Raw genomic sequence first — 25,618 nt, 5'->3', positions numbered from 1 at the left:
GGCCATGACATACAGACTGACTAAGGCACTTTTAAGCAGTTGTATGCGGGTTTGCGCAATGCTTAGCTAAGTGCACACAAGTGCACACAGGCGCACACTCGCACAAACCCGCTAACTACTGCTTAAAAGTGCTTACTCCCTCTAACCCCCGCGCTCATTTCTTTGAAAGAAAAGAAAATGGGGAGATAGGAAAGTGGTGAAAACAGGGTACAAAGAGGGAAAGACACTGGGGAAAACAGCTCAGGATGTGCATGACTGGTGTAGGGAAGGCCCATAGCTGCCCATTTCTTTAACAGCAACAGCTGTGCAGATGCAATAAATTTGGAGGGAAATATGAAACCTTCAACCCCTGTGAGAGGGGTGAGGACAACAAAGTATGTTGTACTGCCAATTAAATATCAGTTTATGTGCCCAGCAGACATGTGTGCAAAATGGGCAGCTATGTATGGGGCATAATTTTTTGGGGGGAGCAGAATGCCCTTTGTTTTTTTTTCAGGTGAGAGTGGAATGTGGGGTAGGGGAAGTAGGTATATTTGGGGAGGTAGGTTGGGGGAGGTAAACAGACAAGACAAACAAGACATATACAGGGGCGGAATATGACACATGTGGCGGGTTAACACCATTGACGGGGAAGGATGTTTGGAAATTGCAAGCCCATGAGCCCACAGATGGCAACAGTGGAACTGAGATCCCCACCCATGGGCAGTCACCACTGCACCTTCACAGCCCAGAGGGTGGCTGTGCTGGGGGCTGCATAGGTGAGGCAGGCTCACCCGTGAGTTGCATCACTTGTGCCTAAAGCTGGCGTAGGGGATCAGTGATAGAATGTTTCATCTCCCTACGCAACTCAGCCCGGACCATTCGGAGGGTGATACGTGGTCCTCCTCCACCCACGCTTGCACAGGGGGATGAGCCCCATCCCCTGCAGTGCTTCCACCCAAAGGTGGCACAAGGCCAATGGAGGAGGAGATCCCAGGCTGGGCACCGGACCTGCTGGTGCCAGGTGCCATCGTCAGCTGAGGTGGGACAGGTGGGTCCGCTGGGACTGGCCCTCCCATACGTTCTATGTTTAGGAGGATTTAATGAAAATATGGGTTAGTAACAGTCAACAGCATTCCCAATTAGTTATAACAGCATGCAGAAGTGTTCCCATTAACCCAACACACCAGAGTTCCAACAGTTGAACAGCAGGCATGACACATGCATATATGTGACAACAGTGGACATTACAACAGCATGCAGGTTTAATTGATGGCAACAGGCCACCAATATTGTGGTATTTGAACAGGACACATGCATCAAATTAAATGCAGATATTTATAAACCAATAGGACATATGTCCCAACAAATGTTTTGAGATTAGACATACCGATTGAGGTGTGGAATTGCATTTTTTATGCACATACAGTAGGGTGGAATATTATAGCTCCATTAACAACTTATATATCCTTCTAGTTTACACTATATTCCTATTGACTCCAGTTATATGTCCCCTACATGTATTATTACACTACACATTTGTCCTTAGATCGTGAAATGGGTTTTGCTAGATCTTTATATACATGGGCTGTATCTGACATACAAACTGTCCAGGATGCAGATGTTACTGCTACATATTTTGTGAGTTGCTCACACACACACTACTGCTGAGATGGTACACTGACAGCTCTACTTTCATATACTTATCTAGATATGTGTAGGTGAAATTATCAGTTATATGTTAACAGCTCCCTACATTTCTGCCAGCACAATGACATTTCTGGGGAACACAATACCAAGCTACTCATGTGCCAGATTAACCTGCACATGATGGGCATGAACCAACAGTTGAGGACTGTGAATATGCTTAAAAGCTACTGGCATTCCCTTCATCCACTTTATATGGGCCTAACCAACTGTGTGTTAACAGCGCTTAATACAACAGTACTATTTCTATAATGTAAGAATACAACAACATATCAAAGAAAATGACACAGACACACTCCAGGAATTATACCTTTATTAAAGACTTAAAACACTTTTCTAGAGGCTCTCTAATTTATTTTATAGGACAGTACATGCAGAATAATTATTAGAGAATTATTATACCTTTATTTATTGTGTTTAAACACATTTTTCAGGCTCTCTCATTTATTTTACATAACAGTACATGCAGAATACTTACTAACCTGCCTGGTGGCACAGCATTAGCAGCCTATCTGCATAGGCTTGCTGATTTGCAGCACAGACACCTGCAGCTGTGAAGTAAATGAAGTGATATTGAGACATACCTATCCATAGTATACACTAGAATAGCAATTCTTACATACTTAATTCCATGACTACTTATTCAGTAGTGGGGTATTTGGCATCCCACAGGCCTCCTGTATCCACTGGTCCAGTTGATCTGCCTTGCATCTTCTCAGGTCTGCATGGTGGTGTCTGACCTGCTCACCAGTCCGAGGGACACCTGTGGCACTGGTGAGTTCATGAGCTAGACCGTCCTAGGCTTCCACTTTGTATTGGGTGCCCTGGTACTGGCCCTGCAGGAGTCTATCCTCATGATGGTGGACAAGGAGCCAAACCATAACTTTTGACTCCTCAATGCCCCAACGTTGCGCTCGAAAATGAGAGCCCTCTCCAGTACCGGCCATTGCTGCCTGCAGATGGGAGCTGCATCCAGTTATGGATAGTATTCCCGCCTATGGAGCTTAAATATGCATCATTTCCCGCACTTATTTGTGATTGGCCAGTTTTGAAAAAAATGCAACTGAAGGTACACCTGCTTAGCAATGGGTAAACTTAAATTGATATGTATGTGTGTGTGTTGAAAGTGCATACTTATGTAAAGATGTCATGGCTTAGTGGTTCAGTACTGTGATTATGGTGCACAGTATCCCAGGTTCGAGGCCTGTCATTGCTTTTTATTTCACTACTGGCCAGACCAGCTAGGAGATGTGGCTATGTTTTACTGACTTTGCTCGACTTTTCCCGATGTTGCTCTACGCTGCTCTACATTGCTCTATGTTGCCTGATGTTGCTCTACGTTTCCCAATGTTGCTCTACGTTGCTCTATGTTGACCGACGTTGCGCTGGTTAGCGCAGTGTGCAGCTACGCACACACATGTTATCTTTGCGCTAAATGGCACGATGCGCAGCTCTGCGCAAAGCTATTGCACTAGTTAAAGCACTGCTAAGCTATGAGCAATTACACTGAAGAGCTGTGCAAAGCTATTGCGCTAGTTAAAGCATTGCTAAGCTATGAGCAATTATACTGAAATGTGCTTAATACTGGTAAACTTTGCTTAGCAGTGCTTCACTTTGCTTAAGATACATTACTTCTGCATTCATCAGTATGCATAACAATTTCTCTTTCTGTGATATATATATATATATATATATATATATATATATATATATATATATATATATATATATATAGATATATAAAATTCGTTAACTACTGCATAGGCCATTTCAATGCTTTTTACTAAAATTTCATTGGTAAATGGAAGGAATTCTTTTCATATACGGATTTCCAATAGAAAATAAAAAGGGGAGTGGTGGGTCTCGAACCGGGAATGCTATGGCTATTTCGCTTAATTTGCATATACGTTTCTTATTATCCTCTTCGATGTCTTACTGCTAACTGTAGCTAAGCAATGGGCAAACACGCGCAAACACGTGCAAATACGGGCAGCTATATCGGGAATGATAAAAAAAAGAATAAAAGTTTTACATTTTATTATTGTACTGGGGTTTAGAATGTGGGGGAGTGTAGTGTTGGGTATGTACACATTTGAGCGGACTCGCTCATGTCAGTTGACATTTCCCTATTGTGATACTTGCATGTGCGTGGATTTTTGGACTGCTCGGCAGTCCAACACGCCCCCTACACTCGTGCATGTTCCCTCATTAATATGCATGGCACGCTGCCATCTTATTCTTACACTGGCGTTTCCGTATAAGCCTCCTCTACTCTTACACGGAGGATTCGTGAATCCTGGGGACTGTGTTTATATAGTTCTCCTGTCCTTTATATCATAACATAATTTTTTAAATTACTAGCTATCTTGTACACAAAAGTTAGCTTTGGTCCTCCTATGTCTTTAAAAGTAGGAATATAGTATAATATGTGCCAGTGTGTTTTAATAATATCCTGTATTTGATGAGTATGAACATTGTAGGCTAAAACACACCTGAATAAATATATGTTTGTGTCCGTAATTTTACATTATTTAGTGAAGTAATGTGATTATCAGAAAATACGTGTTTGATTTTATCAATGCTATCTTGCTATATCTGTGTTACTATATTTATTATATTATGCTCCTTATAACATCTTTAAAAAAAATCACTGACCATGTTATTAAATTGTATTCAGTCTAGCCACATGTGTAAACTGATTTTTCACTATAGTTTTAAAAAACATGAGGAGGGTACTTCTTGTGCAGATGCATACTTTTCCTGATGTCTTTCTTAAATAATGTAGTTTCAATTTTACACCCCTAAACAATCCTTAATATCTAAAAAATCTATTTGTGTATAATGTATGGTTTGTTTAAACCATAAAAATTCAGTAGTTGAGTTTAAGTCAGAAAATGCAGAAAGAGTATCATTCCATATTAAAAACAATTCATCCAGGAAATGCTTATAAAACAAAATATCATTAAGAAAGCTATTATTCATTTCAGGAAAAATAAAATTGAGTTCTCATTTATTCACAACCAAATTTGCATAGCTATTAGCTACTAGCTATTAATTGTTTTAGCTACTACCATTTTAAATCCTGTGTATTCTGCATGTAATCTCATGAATTCTACGAATGTGAACACTAATACATACATTATACACAAATAGATTTTTTAGATATTAGATTGTTTAAGGGAACCACTGGTAAATCTGAAACTAGATTATTTAAGAAAAACATCAGGAAAAATACTATCTGCACAAGAATAGTATGTACCCTCCTCATGTTTCTTAAAAATATAGTGAAAAATCAGTTTACACGTGACTAGACTGAATACAAGAAAAGAAAACATGGACATATAATTTAATAACATGGCCAATGACTTTTTAGAAGAGGTTATAAGAACATAATATAATGAATATAGTAACACAGATACAGCAAGATAGCACTGATGCAATTAAAGCTATATTTTCTGATAATCAAATTACTTCACTATGGAATAATGATAAAGTTAAGGACACAAAAGAGCTTTATTCGGGTGTGTTTTACACTATGGTGTTCATACTCAGCAAATACAGGATATTAAAAAACACTGGTACATGTTACAATATATTCCTTATTGTAGACATAGGAATAGATAAACTAACGTTTGCATATAAAAAATCTAGTAATTTGAAAAAATATTCTATGTTAAAAGGAACACGAGAAGTGTATAAACACAGTATCTATATCTAAGTATGAAACCAGAAAATGTAACACTTGCCAGTTCTGTAGGTATGTCTTCACAGAAACAATCTTTAAGCATCCAGTTAGTTTAAAAGCATTCCATCTTAGATACCAATGGACGTGTAATACTAAAAGCATAATATACATGACAAAATGCCTGAACTGTAGCTCCTTCTATATAGGTGAAACACATAGAAAGTTAAAAGAGAGAATTAGTCAGCATATATTTGACATAAGCAGGAAGCTAGACACAAATGCATTATACAGGCGTATTAAACAGGCACATCTCACAAATTTTGCTTTTTTATTTTACAAAATATACAGGAAAGCTTAATAGGTGGTGACCTGAAGAACCACACAGAAATTATTGAAAATAAGTGGCTAATACATTTTAAAGCACACTGTCTACCTGGTCTTAATGAAAGTGTGATAATAAAGCCAGTTCTGAAAGATAAGCAAAATAAAATGGTACTTACGTATTATCACAACCAGATTTTTCACCAGGCATGATTTGCATTGCTGTCGGAAAATGAATGTATTTCGTATTGAACATGAGTGTGTAATCTCTTAAATACTACTATAGGGCATTGTTTAGGCAGCAGGAGCAGGAATAAGGGCAGAATTCCTCTTCAACTTTAGTGTCCTTTACTGACGTAACAATGTACTATAAAATGAGCATGTGGCTTTCTCTACTACTGTGCAGAGACATTGTAATGTTGGTTTCTTCATTTGTGGATGTTTTTCTTTCAGCTTGCTCCAATTTCGACTTTCTGTTGTTGTTTTTTTTTTTTTTTCACTTTGAAAACGTGACTGTTTTTAATACTGTTCTCCTTGCAGTCATTATCCAAGGCAGGCGTGCATGTACATGACAGTTACATAAAAACAGTGTGAGTACATGTGTCTGTGTATGTGTATGTATGTATTTTTTATATATTTGCTATCTGGCAGTTAGTGCAGATGGTTAACGCTCCAAAGTTGTAATGAAGTGCTTCCTGTAAGCTCAACATAGATGGTTTGATTGCTTTCACGTCTGTTTGGACGAAATGTGACTGAGCAGGTTACTTCTTCAGACAATGCTACCTGAATGACTCTACAGTCCATGACAACAAAACATTTAATAAGGGGGCATTGTAAAAAATTTGCTAAGCTGAAAACACTGCATATAGTTATATTTGGTGGCATGTGTATGAAGGGGTCGGAGAACGGCCACTGTCGGTCATGAAAATCTGGTTGCAATAACACATAAGTACCAATAAAATTAAATAATTTTGATGCACAGATAGATATAAAAGTTTTTAAAAGTTCTAGTATATGTTTTTTATTTCATGTTATATGCAGATTTTTGTATTTTTAAGTAATCCTAGTACATGAAAAGTATTTATTTATGCATTAGCACTTCTTTGTGTGTTACTTTTTTAAAGGTGTAGTCACATGATATTTTCCTTTTTGTATTTGAATCATGTGTTTTAAATCAGCTGATTATTTGCCTGAATAAGCTTGTATTGGTGACAGTCTAGTACTAGCAGGCATTAATAAATTTCCTGCTATTTAAGCATCAAGTGTTGTGGTGCTGGTTTACTTTGCATTTTGTTTTATTTCATCTGATTTCTTAGTACACCGGATTTATCTACATGGCAGAATTATTTTATATTTGTGGTTTTAATTTTAGCAAACAGGTACTGCAGGCATTTATTTGAATTCCTGTGGAGAATGTATAAATATGGAAACTGTAAACAATTATTCGACATTTTATTGTAAAGAAATAATAGCTATCGACACATAAATGATAACATATGTTTAAGAAGTCAGACAGGCATTCCTTTTTGTCTTAAATAAACATGACTATTTACTTTCTTAGGAGTAATGAATCAAAAAGTTATGTATGATAATTACCATGTTGATAATGCACCCCTTAGAATCGATCAGGGATTTGGGTATACACATAGACAGTAGCCTCACCTTCGACCACCATGCGGCCACAGTTGTGAGAAAATCCTTTTATGTTGTGCAACTTATAAATAAAAGCATGACACTTGGGTCCAAAGAGGTCATTATCTCACTGTAGTCAGGCCTTTATTAGACCAATCATAGAGTACAATGTTCCCTTTGGTATGCACATGACCAAGTATATGCAGCAACTAGAGTGACCGCAGAGGTTCCTTATAAAAGGAATACAAGGCATAAGAAAACTACCTTATACAGAGCACTTTAAAGCCCTTTCCTCCATGCAGTCTCCTATAGATTGCTGAGGGGTGATCTATGCCTGGCTTACAAGACATCTCAAACCCCATATGTATGAATTTCCTCCATATTTGTAAGTCCAAGAGTACCAGAAATAAAATGTCTATGGACTTGAATTTTGTCTGTGACTTAAACAGGACATGCTGAAGAGACAGATATGCATCCCAGACACTGCCACCCTATGGAATAGGCTTCACATCCATGTGAAACTAGAATCTTCTATTACCCAATTTAAGTGCAACCTAGACCAGCCAATGGGAAATAGTAAATTTGCACTAGGCCTGGCACCCATGTTCCTTATGGACAGAGGTAGCATATAAATGCCTGACCCTCAATGCATTTGGGTACAGTACCTCATTATTCTTTCTGGAAAACTTGCCTAGGCTTAGAAAGCCCCCTCCCCCTGGGCATTAGCCTAGTAAAAATCTATGAGTCTATGAATCTATGAGTTTTCATTATGATGTATAGCAGAGCAGAAGGCAATAATGAGATTATATAATGGAAAATGACAAAGCATGCAGTCTTCTGCAGCGTAGGTACTACAGGTGTCAGTGGTGCACAAGGACAATGGCTCTATGAGATGATGTCATATTTACATCTACAAAGGTCATAATTAAGGATATTATAACCATTATTAAATAAATTAACAACATGGGTCTCAAAACCACAGTTATAAGGCCAGCCATTACCACATCAGATTAATTATTCCCATGAGCTAATTGTCATAGCAGCTACTAATCAGTTATATATAACCATCTGTCTGACATATATGGGACAGGTGTATCTCTAAATTCAGGAATGTGCAGAATAGTGACACCTACTATAAGGATCCATGGGCTGCCTTCACACCTCGGCAACTCTCCTTTGAAGCTCCTCCACATTGGTCCAATGCAGGTCATCATAGTGGTGGTGAACCTGCACTCCAATGCAGTAGATCACGGTCCATTTTGGGGCTCCATCAAGATCTGCCTCCATACATCTATCATGGTGAAGTTCCTGGGGCTGGCTCTCATTCGTTGTTCCTATTAGGTGTAAACAGTCAACATCTGGGTCATTTCCTTGACAGTCCAGTTGGGTGCAAGGGCATGTCTCAACCTCCTCAAAACACCCATCATGATCCACAGATGGAAATAAGTCTGAAAAAAAACAAACAAACACTGAGAAATGCTTACTGAGGTACCACTCATTTTGCATTAGCAATGGTCTGATCTGTAAATGTATCAAAATCAATATTTGAAAGTGGTGTGTATGTCATGTTATCAGATTACTGTCAGATAATGGGCACACTCCATACTTGGTTTCATTTATCAATACCGATTTTGTGTTTACACCTTACTACTGAGTGTTATGATGCATATCAAATTTACTTGAAGGACAGCAAATGGGATTCCAAAACCTGAATTTTAACAAGCCTCAGTAAATATGTATGGCCCAAATGGTACTTAAAGGTGGGTGTACATTAGCTAAATTTTGATTATGTGATTTGAAGTGAGCGGTACATTTGCAATTAGTAGCATTTTTGATAATTATTAAATCTGTTCAAGTCAGTCATTTTCAAAGGTACCAGGTTTAAATTTGTTTTTACCTAAAATTTTATCTTTAACAGAAGTTTTTCTAAGTTACTGCAGTGATTTTTGAAATTTATGCATAAACGTAATTGTTTTAAATAATTGATTTCAGTCCCATATGCTGTTATATAGACAGATTTATATTGCAAATGTTAGCAGTATATGAAGACAGATTTATGGATAATCTGCGATTCTTACAGGTATTTCCTTGCAGTCTGTGGTGTAACTAAGGAACCCTACAGATTCCGATATTATCCATATGTACCATTATGTTGATATTACAGATATTTCTAAACTCATGTTTCCTAACAAAACTGATAAAAACATGTGTTGTTGCTGTTATGGATATTTCTTCAGTGATGTTTCTTAACAAATGTGACATCACTACTAGCTCAGTATACTAAGGCTCTGTATGCTCTGTGGTCTATCTACAGATGTGAGGTTTTCCGATGCTTTCCATAAGTTTTTCAATTATTACATGTTGTAGTATTGTCATGTAAAATGCATGCAGACTCCTGTGGTATAATGTTGTTGTCCTCAAACCAAGACTGAACACATATATGTAGTGTGCAGGGTTCTAATCCCACTCATGATCTCTAGAGATATTGCAAGTTATATTGATTTTTACAAATGTTGGGTATGAAGACATTGTTTCTTTTAATATGTCATGTTAGTATCTGTGAGCCAGAGTTATACTGACCATTGCATTGCACAGGACTGCGTACTGTTTATATTGACATATGCTGTCCACAGACTCAGCTGTATAAATGAGCTTGTATAGAACATTTATCATGTGTATAGCTCTGTCTATCAGATGGCTAACTGTCCTTTGGGATAAAAACCTCTCTCCCCAGAAAAAATGATAACTGAGGCTGTTTTGTCACATGTATTGAGACTCCTAGGTCATTCTGCTGATACAGTTTGCAGACATGAAATCTGGACTGACCTCACCATCATGATAAATGCAGTTGTAGGCCACAACCAATCCTGTCATGCCTATAGACAATGATGCTCGGACATGATGCTTCATACAATGAACAGGTTGAGACCTTACAAGAGACTGAGGGATGCCACCTATGATGGACCACCATTGCACCCCTGATGACATCACAATATTTCTGGCCTTACTGCATACAGCAAGATGGAAGTGATGCATACCACAGGGTGGGATTGAAGCTGGAGTTCCAGGCCGAACATGTATGTCTTTCTTTCCATTACATGGCTGGGTACAGAGACAATCACTTTATATTGATGTAACATGCATGTTGTTTTTGTTTTACAGCAACAGAGATGAGCCATGCATACACATCCACACAGGGTGAGGATAATGAATGTAAGTCTAATGACGTAGTCTTACAACTGAAGTACAGTCAGAGCAATCCAAACAACATATGTAATGCTGTTTGCATTAATATTCACAGGTCCATCTACTTCGGGACTAAACCAGGGAATAGCAAGTGGCTGTCTCCGTATTGCTACTGTGACTGCTACCAGCTATTGCCCAAGCCTAATTTCATGGCACTGCTGTTTACTGTCATATTACTTCTCTAACATTGTACACTGCAGGTACATCCAGAGGGGGCTCAAGTTGTGCAGGCGCAAGTTCACACAAGCCAGGTATGTTACAGCAAAATTGTCATAGCCTGTATCAATGTGTAGAACACATGTGATATGTGATCTTTATGTCAGTATTTGTCAACAGAGGCGCATCTGATGTGCAGTTGCAACATCCATCACATGAGTATCTGCAGCCCCTGTTACTGTATTGTATACAAGTTGAAGTCAGTATTGATATTGATAAAGCCATGACTGTATTGGCTTTCTATTTACTTTCCCAGTGTAGGAAGCACAGCACAGCCCACAACCTTTCAACAGCAGGAGCCTGTCAGTAGTATGCTGTTAACTATATTTCATACCAGTCACTGCTGTTAATCCTGTCTTCTTCCCATTCCTAGGCCAGTCTGCATCAATCTCATCAAGTGCACATATGGGTGGTATGTGTATGTCAAGCCTTCTGTATGTTTTAACTGTGTTCATATGATTATAATGGTAGCAGTGGTGTGATCACTAAAGCTGTTTTTACATATAATAGCTGAAGTTCATCCCTTCAACAGCACCATCTCCCCATGAGGGGTTGTCAGATGTGTGTGTGTGTGTGTGTGTGTGTGTGTGTGTGTGTGTGTGTGTGTGTGTGTGTGTGTGTGTGTGTGTGTGTGTGTATGTGTGTGTGTGCTTGTATTCCTCACATATGTCATGTATGTTGGCCATGTAACAAAATTATATACTCCATGTATGTAAATTCTGTGAAAAGTACATACAGTAGACTTCATGTAAAGTCCAAATGTCTCTTATGCTATCCATCATGTGATGTAAGCACATTGTCCTAATCTGTGTCTTTGTATCTTGCAGCACATCAGCTATCTGTATCATCTACTGGCCCATACTCCATTCGTGAAGTGGCTTTAGATGTGTCTCAAAATGGTATTATGGCTTCTGGCACACAGAACCTTGACATGTTGGGAGACTCCATCCAAGATGTTAATTGTGATGTTGTTGCAGCTATAGCCTCAGATGTACAGATCAACCTGTCTAGACATTTGGAGGATGATGGCACATTGGATGTTGAAGACTGTGAGTCCATTGAATGACAGACTCCAGTTGAGACCACTGCTGATAGCAGTTCCATACAACAACCTAAAACAGGTTATCATGGTAGACATAGACAAGCAGATGTTGTGCATGGCCTGGTGTCAGAGGGTATCTGCCTTCTGCTGCAGGCAAATGAATGGTCACAGCAACAGTATTGGTAAGACATCCATGCACTTGCATGTGCCACAGACCATTTGGCATGCCATCTAGGTGTGACAAATGAATTACAAGACTGCAGACATGATGAGATAATGGCTGAATTTGTCACTCAGAACAAGAGTTTGCTAGCTGTGGCAAAGTTGGTAGAAACCCTGGCCTTTACAGTATTTCAGCAGTGCTGTAATACCAGCAGGATTCTGCATGCCCTAACTGTGCTCAGTAGATTGCAATATCGAAGAGGCAGGCCACTTGTATGTAGGACCACCATTGGCCATTGACCATCAGTGTCGATCGTCTAACATGCACAGAGATCCACTGCTGTCCCATCTGCTATGGTCCTGCCAGTCACAACAAGCCCTTCAATTCACAGCCATGCTCCTTCACCTCAACATGGTGGTGTTACCCCATCAGTCTCCTCTGTGGATCAATCAGGACAATGTGTTTCTGTACATGGTCAGTGCAGAGCCGACCAGGGTGTGAGACGTCAGTGAGGTCACCCTAGACTGTATATGAGTGTGTCCACAGTGTTATAAACATAGATGAGTCATGTTATTGAATTACCACTTTACTTTGATATATTTTATGTGGCTATTAAATATTCTGCATTATAGATTCATAGACTGTTATCAAGCTAATATAGAAACCACACAAACGAGCACAAATATAATAAAAACAACAGCGAGTATCCACAAACACTGATTTAATAGTTCTCTAGCACTTCAGAAAAGCCGTCAAGGAGTACATAAAACACAAAAACAGCTCCCTTACTTAAATACCCACAAATATGAATCAATTAACCAATTAAAGCAATTAAATGAAATCAAGTCAACAGCTTCCAGTTACACTCTAAATTAAGTCCCATAGGAGACATAGTATTAAATTTTAAGATAAAAACACTCTCCATATATAACAATTTTCTTTTATATACAATACCAGAACAAATGCCCTTAGGAATCATTTCTAACACAGTTGCTTTCAAACCTTCTGGGTTTGAATGATGAAATTCCATAAAATGTTCATTAAGGGACTACCCATTTTTTTATTCCTAATATTTCTAACATGTTCCTGTAGTCTATGTTTCAATTTCCTCTTGCTTTCTCCTATATAAGTAAGAGCACAGGAGCACTGCAAAGCATAAATGCTTCCTTCTGACTCACAGTTGAAAACCTGACCATTAATACGTACAAAAGTTCCAGTAATATAACTGCATATATTACAATGACCACAAGGGTGGGTACCTGTAGATGTAATACTTAAAGAAACAGAATTTGATACAGGCAACACAAAATAATTATGGACTAAAATATCTCTCAAATTTCTACCTTTTTTATATACTATACCCAATAATGGATAACAAATATGAACCAAATCTGTATTTAAACAAATATTTCCAATAATATTTCACCAACTTTATCAAAATGGGACTAAACACTCCATGGGTAGAAACAAAATATGTTTTTCTATTATCATTATTTACATTGTGAAAATTACCTACATGATTATCGTCTTTGATAAAATACTCATTATGCCTACAGGAAGGGATGTGCACCATTAATAACTTTGTTCACAGATGCTTGTACTTTGTCTTTCTCATAATATCAAACACATCCTATTTAATCTATTCTATTAAAATCCCTGTCATTATTACATAGTGTCCTCAATCTGAGACCCTCACTATAAGGGAGAGAAGAAATAGTATGTGGTGGATGGCAACTAGTGCCAAACAAATATTTACCACCATCTTCAAACTTCCTGTGAACAGATTTAAGTAACTTATTGTCATCATTAACAAATAAATTGATGCCTAAAAATGTTAATTTTCTACCTACCTGCAAACCATTAAAAAATGTATTATTGTGTAGTCATTTGAATAATAACTTTACTTCACCTCAACATGGTGTTGTCATCCCATCAGTCTTCTCTGTGGATCAATCAGGGCAATTGTTTCTGTACATGGTTGGTGCAGAGCTGACCATGGTGTGAGATGTTAGTGAGGTCACACTAGACTGTATGTGAGTGTGTCCACCATGTTATAAACGTAGCTGAGTCATGTTATTGAATTACCACTTTACTTTGATATATTTTGTGTGGTTATTAAATATTCTGCATTATAGAGTCATAGATTGTTATCAGGCTAATGACTGGAGGGGGGTTTCTAAGGCTAGCCAAGTTTTTCTAAAAGAATAATGATGTCCTGTATCCAAACAGGACAATGAGGGCCAGTCATTTCTAAGCTACATCTGTCCATAAGGGACTTGGATGACATGCCCAGTGTACATTTCCTATTCTGCATCCACTGGTCTATGTTATGCTTAAATTGGATAATAGACAAACTCAGCTCCATGTACAAAATTTAGTTCCCTAGACCTTGCTTTACTGATACTCTTTGACTCATGAATATGTAGGAGATGCATAAGTGTGGGGTTTGCAGATGCCTTGTAAGCCAGACATAGATCAACCCCCAGGGCAGTCTATAGGGGACTGAGTAGAGGAAAGGGCATCAGGGCACTCTGCAAAAGGCAGGTGTGTTACACCTTGCATTCTTTTTGTAAGGAACCTTTGAGGTTGCTCTATTTGCTGCGTATGCCTGGTCAGGTACTTACGAAAGGGAGCATCATACTGCATGATTGGTCTAATAAGGCAGGGTACAGTGGGATAATAATCTCTTTGAACCTAGATGAAATCTCCATACTTACAAGTTGAGCAACATAAAAAAGATTTCCTCACCACTGTGACCACATGATGGTTGAAAGTAAGGCTACTGTCTACGTGCATACCCAGATCCCTGATCACTGGGTTGACTCTAAGGGACATATTATCAACATGGTAATTAAATAGGATGGTTGAATTCTCAAAGGGTAGAACTTTGCATTTCTTAGCATTGAGTTGAAGACCATGGCTTTGGCACCATTGTTAGTCAGAGACAGACCTTTTTGAAGAATGTTAATGTCTACAGGTGGAGTTGATGATAACCCCAACTTTCAATCATCTGCAAACTAAGACAGCCATAAGCCATCAGCATTTGCTTCCATTTCAGAGAAATAGATGTGAAAAAGTAGCAGGCCCAGTACTGAGCCCTGAGGGACTCTGCTAGTGACTGGCATCTTGGTGAAGATGGCTTCACCTATTTTTGACCTCCTGGATCTTATCAGTGAGTTAGTTGGCTATCCTGTGAGTGATAAAAGGGTTTATACCTAAATTAGTGAGCTTGTCTATAATGCCTAAGTGAGGTATTGTATCAGAAGTCTTAGCCAGGTCAAGGTAAGCTTAGTGCACAGTCTTACCTTCATCCAATGCTTTGGTGACCCTCTCAAAAAGTCCACCAGATTTAATAGGGATGACTTTCCTATAACAAAACCAAACTTTGATGGGTCCAGTGTTTGTATGTTACCTATGTTCTTATTTATCATGTCCATGATGATTCTTTCCATGGCCTTACATATGAGGCTGCTGAAACTTATGGGCCTGTAGTTACCCAGATCAATCAGTGGTTGGACCTCCTTTATGCAGGGGAAAGACTGTAGCCATCTTCCATTCCTTGGACACAAAACCTGACTAAAGGCCCCATTTGAAAAGCATTTCAAGTGAACCACAGAGGTCATGTTTCATGCTATTTATGAAACATCCCAGGATGTTATTGGGTCTCATCAATGCAGTGTTTTTGGCCTTGGAAAGTGCATTGATGACCTGTTCCCTAGTAATGGTTGGGGGACTTGTGGTATGCTGTATTTCCTCTGCATTGTGGGGGGGGGGGTGGAGGGAGAATTTTGAGCTGAAGCTGTCAGCCAGAAGGTTGACAATGGCCTCTACTTCAGTGTGGATGATGCTTCTTACATATGTTCTGCACATTGTTGTGTATTTCCCCTGAGGTTACAGGCACAACTGTAGAAAGATTTGTGGTTGTCCTTTGCCTGAGAAGCTATTTTTTCTTCACATTTAGCCTTTGAAGTATTAATTGAAACTCTTAGCTGCCTGTTTAGATTGGTCAGAGTTTGTTTTATTCTTAATATGTGTGGGCAAAGCTTACTCTGTACAGCTATTAATGTGGCTGTACAGAGATTTTGTAAATACCTCAACATATGTTATGGTGTTTACTAGGTTGGGTTGTGCTTGGAATTTAGCTAAAGTATTGCTTAGCCTTGGAATAGTTCCTAAAAGTTTTTGGTTTCATTGGATCCACAGATTAAATTTTTATTTCAAGTAATACTGCCTAGTTATCAGATTTGATGAACAAAGACATTACATTGGGTGAGGAACATCAGCCCCACCCCATGCTTGTGAGTACAAAGTCAAGGATGTTTGTACCCCTTGTAGGAGAACGGACCAACTGTTGCAGGATGCTTGTATTAATAAAGTTTAGAAATTACTAGGCTTGTGCATTAGAGGGGTGTAGGATTCCCAACCTATAGAGGGGTAGTTGAGATCCTCCATGAATATCGTATTGGGTTGAATGGTGAGGGACTGTAGAAAACTGAAATAGGTAGTATGGGTTGCCTTTTACATGCAGATGGATATATAGGTTGCAAGGATAGGGTATGAGACCCTGTTTATGGTTAAGTGCATATGTATGAGTTCCAGTGGACTGCGCACTTTAAGTGGTCTGGATGTGAGGTTGGTTTTAATATAGACAGAGACCTCTCCAACTTTAGTTCCTTCCTGTGCAGTTGCTGGTCTAAAGGTATGAAAGCCATTATAACCTTGCATTGCTGGGGTATTCTCCCACAACTTTAAACCATGTCTCCATTACTACATAGATATCTGAACTCTCTAATGAGAGGAAGACTTGCAGGGAGTTGAGTTTATTGTTAAGACTTCTAGCATCAAGCAGCACCATCTTCAGATATTCCTTCATAGGTTCATTTAAGTTGGTAGGTTTATCAGTTTGGCATTGCCTAAAAAAGGCACAATTGGGATGGAAAAGTTCTTTGCCAATATCCAAAAACCTAGAGGAGATAAGTGCAGACCATCATTGGCAAAGCAGAGTGGTCTGTCAACCATGTCTTCCCAATCTGTCCAATATTGTACCCTCTTGGAATGACACCAGAGGCTAAGCCAGTTGATAAAATTAATCATTTTCTGTTGGTAACATGGCATCATCCTTGAAGAAGATAGTATGTTACTCAGTGCTAGGCTCATACCTGCCTAAGACACATAATCATTCAGCTCAATCATGTCTCGCTATCATTCCTACCATCAATAAGCTGCTATTTGGGACACCTCATTCTCCCCTCTGCTCCCCATCTCTGTGGGAGTCCCTCAAGGTTCCATTCTGGGTCCACTTCTCTTTATCATTTTCACTAATAACTTCTGTAAAGCAACCCATTATGCCTCCATTGTACAGTATGCTGATGATTCTACCCTTATCTGTTCGGCTCCCACCATCCTAGAACTCCAATCAACAATGCAATTAGCTTTTCAGGATATTGAATCCTACCTCTCTCAACATCAACTCATTTTAATTCCCAACAAAACCAAGCTTATAGTACTTAGTAATAAAAAATTCAAAACATCACAGCTCCCTCTATCCATCACCTTTGCAAATGGGACTAAAATTGCCCCCACTAACCACACAAAACTCTTAGGTATTACCATTGAAGAAAACCTTAAATTTGATATACATATTGCTCAAACCATCAAAAAAGTACACATCAAATTAGGTAGCCTCTATAGAGTTAAACTATTCCTAACACACAATGCCAGGCTTGCCACAGCATGCACACACCTCCTTAGTACCCTTTTCTATGGGGCCATTGTCTTCACTAACCTCTGGAAATCTGACCTTAATAAACTAGAATCATGGCACCACAAAATTGCAAAATTTGCCACCAACCTCCCACACACATCCCACCACTGCTCATCTCTTTCAGTTTTAAGCTGGCTAGAGCTAACAAACCTTTTGAATCACAATCATCTAGCCTTAGCCAACAAAATAATCTACCCACCCAATAAGTGCCCTGCAGTATCCTCCTTTGTTCAACCTAACACCAGCAGTGGAGCTCTCAGATCCTCCAGCAGACTACTACTAAAGCTATCCAACTCTCACAACCAACATGGTGACTCCCTCTATTCCCACAATATAGCCAAACTCTGGAATACCCTACCAGAAGCTATAAGGAACACACTCTCACATGATCAATCCAAATCCCTACTAAAACACCACTTTAGCAATCACTGGCTAAGCTCCTATCACTCCCCAGGTCAAACCCCCCCTGCTTTCCTGCTACTTTCTCTCCACAAAGTCTCATCACCTGCTGCTTTTTGCTATAGTAGTACCACGTTCTCTGTTTACCATGCCAGTAGCTGTCTCAACTCCCAAGTGTACTTTACTCTCAGCTTCTGGGTTATTGTGGGCTGAACTGTTTCTATCTGCAGGCCTGCTTCAGTTCCCACTATCCTGTATTTTTTTACTGGAGCCACAACATTTGTAATTATTTAGACTCACGTATGTAATGTTCTTGTCTTAATATTGTAAACATATAATGTATCTTTCTGCTGATGTTTTTGAATGTAATTGTTTATTCTCCCAATATTGTAATCATGCATTTGTTTTTTTTGTCAGTGTTTGAATGTAAAAGCTGCCTCATTTTATATTTCTGTGGAGCTTTTCTCCCTGAGCCTCAGCTGAAAATGGGCCTCTGGCCCAGTCTGACATTCCCGGTCAACAAAATGTAATAAAATAGTAAAATAAATATAGTGAAGGGAGGTACTTCTCAGGTCATTTACACCCACATGAACTTTAACATAGTCATACTAATACATGTGGTTCTATTACCTGAGTGACTGTGTAACTTGATAGATCCTAGTCCCAGAAAGGCAGCTAACCATGACTCCCTCCTTACTCAGTCTGGTGAGGGGGGCATCTGTGTGCCTCACTATAGAATCAGCAATGATTAAGCAGATATAAGCCCAGTACTGGGCAGCATACTACCGTCTCCAAGTGTGTTTTTTTCTTTTTCTTGTTATTATATAGTATCAAAAGGAATGTGCAGCACTGACATGCATCCTTTATTCTTTTCCATACAGTGATACAACAATCTGAGTATGTCTGCATACCTGTGTCAGTTGTGCCCTGAGCTGATGATCAGTGCTGCGACACATTTACATATGTTCATATTGTAACATATTATTATGGCGTTTTGTCTCATGTTCAGTTTGTACATCTAGTCAGTCATTGTCATTAGATGCAATCTATGCTTCTGCGGTGGGTCAAAACCTAACCATCAGTGTTTAATCTGTGTACTCATGTACGTGTGGCTTGTCATAACTCAAAAGATGTGAGTCAGATGCTGCCATGTTGCCTGGGTCTGCACTTGTGGTCACATGCTACATTGTCTACACCTGTGTTTCCTGCCCCCTATGCCCTTCTGCTCATCCTCTTGATACCTGTGAGATGTCCTCTAAAGACATCTGGAGTTCTTGGATTAGTTCACCCACACTTGCAGTTGGAAGACCACCATGTACTCTAGATAGCATGTCGTGTAACATGGCACACACTGTTATCATCTGTGCTGCCTTCTCAGGTGTGTATTTCAGTGCATCCCCAGTTGGTTCCAGACATATGAACCTAGCTTTCAGTATGTCAAACACACACTCTGTGGTGTTTCTGGTTATTGTGTGGGTGCTCCATAGTAGGCCACCTGTGCAGGATTGAATAGTTCACAGTACATTGTCATTAGCCATGGCTCAAGTGGATAACCACAGTCACTTGTGGGGAATGAAAACACATTTGGTCAGAATGGATTTTGTTGTGAGGGGTATCCTTATATTGCATCCTAGCTGTGTTACTTTACTTAAGTAGTAGTAGTCCCTCAGGTATTTCACTTTGCTGCTGGAATGAAGCCCTGCAGTCCACCTTCCCTCCATATTGCAGCATCATGGGCACTTCCAGTGTGTGTTGCTATGATGTCTATCATGCGGCCATCTGCTGCACATACAACTTGGCATTTCAGGGATGGCTAGCCCTTTCTGTTTATATGTTGGTCTGCTTCAGAATGTACTGGTGTCCTAATAGGTATGTATGTGCAATCTACTGCACTGACTACATGGGGGAAGTTTGCAATGCTATAAAACTGATGCATTATAGTTCTCTACTCCATGTGAGGAGGATGGAAAGTATATGTAGTCATCCACCTTGCTGCACATTGCTTCCAGGAATTTTGCCAGGATACAGCTGGCAGTTGTTTGTGACACTCACACAGCCTCCCCATGTATCTCCTGAATGTCTCAGATGCAAGTAAACCCAGGCTGAGACACACTTTAGTTTCAAGGGGGATACGGTTTCCTCGCTGGGTCTGCACAGACAGGTGCGGGGACACATGTTGCAGACAGCCTTCACCAGTTGAGAGGCTAGCCAGTATTTGCCAATTGTTTGCTGATCTGACAACTGGTTTAGTTGTAAACTTGCTCTGAATCCAGCTGGTTGCCTTCTAGGATGAACAACCACAGCATCATTTCTGGATTATATCACTGCACTCTGTTGCAGTTCATTAACAACAGGTTGCATTTTGATATATTTCTTGTTTTTTTGCTACAGATTTGACCAAAATCCTTAATATTGGCTTTAATTCCTTGGGGTCCATAAAGCATTCACTGAGGATTTCAGAAATGGAGTCAGCATGGCAGTCTGTTGCATTTAAGTTGCATTATGTGTGCATGATGTGTTTTGGAATCAGGCCAGTGTGGGTGGAATCCATAATTATCCTACCCTGAATATCTAAGTACTTGGACTGCCTTCAGAATGACTTCTGAAATTGTGTCCACAGGTGTGCTAAAGTCTTCCTTTAATGTGCTGCACTGTTCCCAAATAACTTCCATGGGCTTTATGGAATCTGGCCCTCATTCTTTTCTGATTATTCAATTTGATTCAGTTTTGTGAGTGTTTTACTAATGGTAATATATATATATATATATATATATATATATATATATATATATATATATATTTATAGAGAGAGAGAGAGAGAGAGCTATATATGTATATCTAGCTAATGAATGTAAAGGTATTAACAGTAACATACACCATTAGAATTATGACATTTTGTTAGAATAGTTGATAGCAGCAAGAAAAGGGAGAAAGAAATTTTATTGGCAGCATTTAGATGCATAATGAGAGAGAATTTCACTTAATTATTTTATCACTTTTCATAACAATATGTGGAGAACCATTAACACTCTTACATTCAATACATGGATCAAATTTCTAAAATATTTTTGAATAGCAAATATTTGTTTTGCTTAGAAACATTGAAGCAGATAGCTGATAATTATTTTTTACCAAATAAACAAAAAGTTATGAGAATGAATGAAGTGCAGCAGTCTATGGAATTTACCTTCCCACTTCTAAATTTGTAATTGACTGGAAGGACAGTGCAAAAGGCTCTGAAGGCATAACAACTCTTAATCGGATTTCTCTGCACTTGCAAACACAAGGTAAAGAATAAGTGTTTTTCTAAGATGCAGAACTGCTATGTAATTTTGATTTGAAGAACTGGGAAATATCATTAGACATACCTTTGGAGACAGGAAATAACAGACAGTCATGCATGGGAGACCTGGATTACATGATGACTTTTAATGCAGTTACATTCCACACACTGCGTGATAATCTATTTTATTTTTCACAAGATTATGGAGCTACTTAACAACCTTTACAACCAATGGTAGTATCGCCTTAAAGCATGTACTGGGAAGGTAGCTGGTCTAGCTGAGCATGCTTGCTCTTATTCATTCACTCACTCACCTATAAGCAGTTTAGAGAATGCCAATTCAATCATGTGGGGCTGGAAAGAAACAGGGGTAACTGACAGGCACCCAATCAGATATAGGGAAGACATGTAGACGAAGTACATAATGTATCACCTCAGATTATTCTGCTCATGTGCCCTAACCACCATAATCTGTTCTCTTTGATCTTTTCTGCAATTGGAGCTACTTTGTCTTCTGCTCTTATGTCCTTATTTCATTTGTCCCAAAGTGTGCATCATACCTCCCTTCTCAGGCACTTCATTACCATCACCTCTAGCTTCCTTATCTGTTTTGCCGTTACTGCCCAGGATTCAGTACCATACAGTAGTATTGGTCGCACCACTGTTTTGTACATCTTACTTTTCAGCTTCTTTGGCATTCTTCTGTCATACGCTACACCTGATACTCTATGTCAGTTACCTGCACCCTCTCTGATTCTAGCTTTGACCTCTTCGTTCAAACTTCCCTTCTCAACCACTCCTCCAAGACAGTTGAAGCTGTTAACCTGTTCCACTATCTTCCCTTCTGTCTCACTTCTCAGGTTCTTCTGATTTCCCTAGTTTGCTTTCATTACCACTGTCTTATCTGTTCTTGGCATCATTCCATGTGCCTTCAGTTTTGCATTCGACTTCCATATCCTTTGATGAGGTTCTTGCTCAGAGTCTGCCAGTAATACCACATCATCTGCATACAGCAACTTTGTTGATATGACCCCTCTGACCTGTTTGCTAATGTAGTTCATCACAGTATGCAGAGCAGTGAGCTTAGAACTGAACCGTGGTTCACATCCACTCCCCTGGGAACCCCTCTGTGAGACCACTGAATCATTCCCATGGTTTTTCATTGCAGTGATAGCTAAAACAATTTTGATAATTAATCTTCCTTTTTAACTGTTCAAGTGCATGTGATTAATAAAATGACAAGGCTGTAATTACTATGAGTGCCAGGACACCAAATTCTTAAAATGTTCAACCCCTTCCTAAACTTTAGCTTTATTAAGATGCCATATTGAAGATGTTTGGATGCTATACTAATGAAGTTCTTCTTTTTCTTTTTCTTTCAGCTGTTCCCAATAGGGGCCATCACAGCGGATCATCTGTTTCCATTTCTTCCTGTCCTCTGCATCTTCCTTTGTCACACCAACCACCTGCATGTCCTCTCTCACCACATCCATAAACCTTATCTTAGGCCATCCTCTTTTTCTGTTACCTGGCAGCTTCATCCTTAGCATCCTTTTCTCAATATACCCAGCATCTCTCCTCAGCACATGTCTGAACCAACGCAATCTTGCCTCTCTGGCTTTGTCTAAAACTGTCCAACCTGGGCTGACCCTGTAATATGCTTATTCCTAATCCTGTCTACCCTCATTACACCCAGTGCAAATCTTAACGTCTTTAATTCTGCCATATCCAGCTCTGACTCCTGCCATTTTGTAAATGCCACTGTTTCCAACCCATATAGCATAGCTGGTCTCACTACCCTCTATTAGACCTTCCCTTTTACTCTTACTGGTACTCGTCTGTCACAAATCAATCCTGACACTCTTCTCCATCCACTCCACCCTGCCTGTACTCTCTTCTTCACCTCTCTTCCACACTCGCCATTACTCTGAACTGTTGATCCCAAGTATTTAAACTCATCCACCTTCACCAACTCTACTCCTTGCATCCTCAACATTCCACTAGCCTCCCTCTCATTCACACAGATATATTCTATCTTAGTCCTGCTGACCTTCATTCCTCTCCTCTCTAGAGCATATCTCCAACTCTCCAGGGTCTCCTCAACCTGTACCCTACTCTCACTACATATCACAATGTCATCTGCAAACATCATAGTCCACGGGGACTCATGTCTGATCTTGTCTGTCAACCTGTCCATCACCACTGCAAATAAAAAAGGGCTCAGAGCTGATCCTTGATGTAATCCCACCTCCACCTTAAACGCATCTGTCATTCCCACTGCAGATATCACCGCTGTCACACTACCCTTGTACATATCCTGTACCACTCTTACATACTTCTCTGCCACTCCCGACTTCCTCATACAATACCACAACTCCACAGTAGGCACCCTGTCATATGCTTTCTCTAAGTCCACAAAGACACAATGCAACTCCTTCTGACCTTCTCTGTACTTCTCCATCAACAGTCTCAGAGCAAACATCGCATCTGTAGTGCTCTTTCCTGGCACGAAACCATACTGCTAATCACTAATCATCACCTCCCTTCTTAACCTAGCTTCTACTACTCTTTCCCATAATTTCATGCTGTGACTGATCAATTTTATCCCTTTGTAGTTAGCTATGAACATCACCCTTATTGTTAAAAATCAGTACCAAAACATTTTTTCTCCACTCCTCAGGGAGCCTCTCACTTTTCAAGATTTCATTAAACAATCTGGTTAAAAATTCCACTGCCATTTCTCCTAAAGACCTCCAAGCTTCCACAGGTATGTCATCTGGACCAACAGCCTTTCCATTCTTCATCCTCTTCATTGCTATCCTTACTTCCTCCTTGCTAATCTGTTGCACTTCCTGATTCACTATCCCCACATCATCCAACCTTCTATACCTGCTATACTAATGAAGTCATTGTCTATGGATTCTATCTTGAGTGACGATCCTAGAATAGCCACTTTGACATTGAGAAAGATAAAGTAAACTATTTTCCTATGTGGGAGAAAATATCCAGGTGAAAGCATTTACTGTACATCCTAAAATGTTTATGGGACCATTTGTATACATGCAGAACAATGCACAGACAGACACACACACACACACACACACACACACACACACACACACACACACACACACACACACACAAACATGCACTCTGGCACACACATATAACAATGAAAGAAATGGCATATATTAAGATAAGTATATGTTAAAAATGTTACAGTAGAGAAGAAATCATGTGGTAAAGAAAAAGTATTGATATATGGGATAGATAGTGATTTAAAGATCTATTTAGGAATTACAATTTATATATACTTTTTTTTTTTGCAACATTTTTTTTTCAAGAATGTATATTTTTTTAGAGTCACTTAAACATTTGGTGTCTCAGTAGTTAAACATTCAGCCTTACACCTCCAAATTCTGGAGTTCATTTCTGAAGTCTGGACATGATTTCTACAGTTTGCCTGTTTTCTCCACATGTATATATGGGTCACCTCTAGGTAATCCAATTTCCTTCCTCCCACCCAAAAATGTGCTATTTTGCTGGTAATTAAATTTTTTTTGTATACTATATTTATCACAAAAAAATGAAAGAAGAAAAAAAAACGGATAAAGGGGGCTCTGTAGCTCAAGTTGGAACCTATCCACTTTACTAGTCAAAGAAAAAACTCAGGAATATTAGGCCAGCAAAAAACTTTCATTCTAAAGGAATAAAATAAATGCTTTTAAAATAAATGCATACATTTTGATAAGTGCTTTCTTCTATTCATCGGAACATCATCAGATCTATACTATATTTATCCTTGTCCTTGTGACTCAGCGTGACTGGAAAGGGTCCAGTTTACTTATCAGGTAAACAGGTAAATCCATTAAGACAGTAATGGTCCCTGGGAAAGAAAATATAATTATTTGCATATAATGTGAAGTTGGAAACATGTAATGTGGGCAGCACCATTAACAACAACAGGAACTGGGTCAGTTCATTCAAAGTCAGTGCACTCGTAACTAGCAAAATAACAGAAAATTACTTTCTGATGCTTTGCTGATAATAATGAAACTTTGATGTCCACACTACAATCAAATAAGGTAACTACATCTATAAGTTGCCATAGACATTTGCGTACTAGTGAGATTCATAGAGATAAATGTAAAAGGGCCTAATTTACATACAAACTCATAAAT

The sequence above is a fragment of the Protopterus annectens genome, chromosome 5.part0 (genome assembly GCF_019279795.1).
Source record: "Protopterus annectens isolate FY-2018-M chromosome 5.part0, PAN1.0, whole genome shotgun sequence".
Lineage (NCBI taxonomy): Eukaryota > Metazoa > Chordata > Ceratodontiformes > Protopteridae > Protopterus > Protopterus annectens.
Note: the sequence above shows the minus strand (reverse complement) of the source record.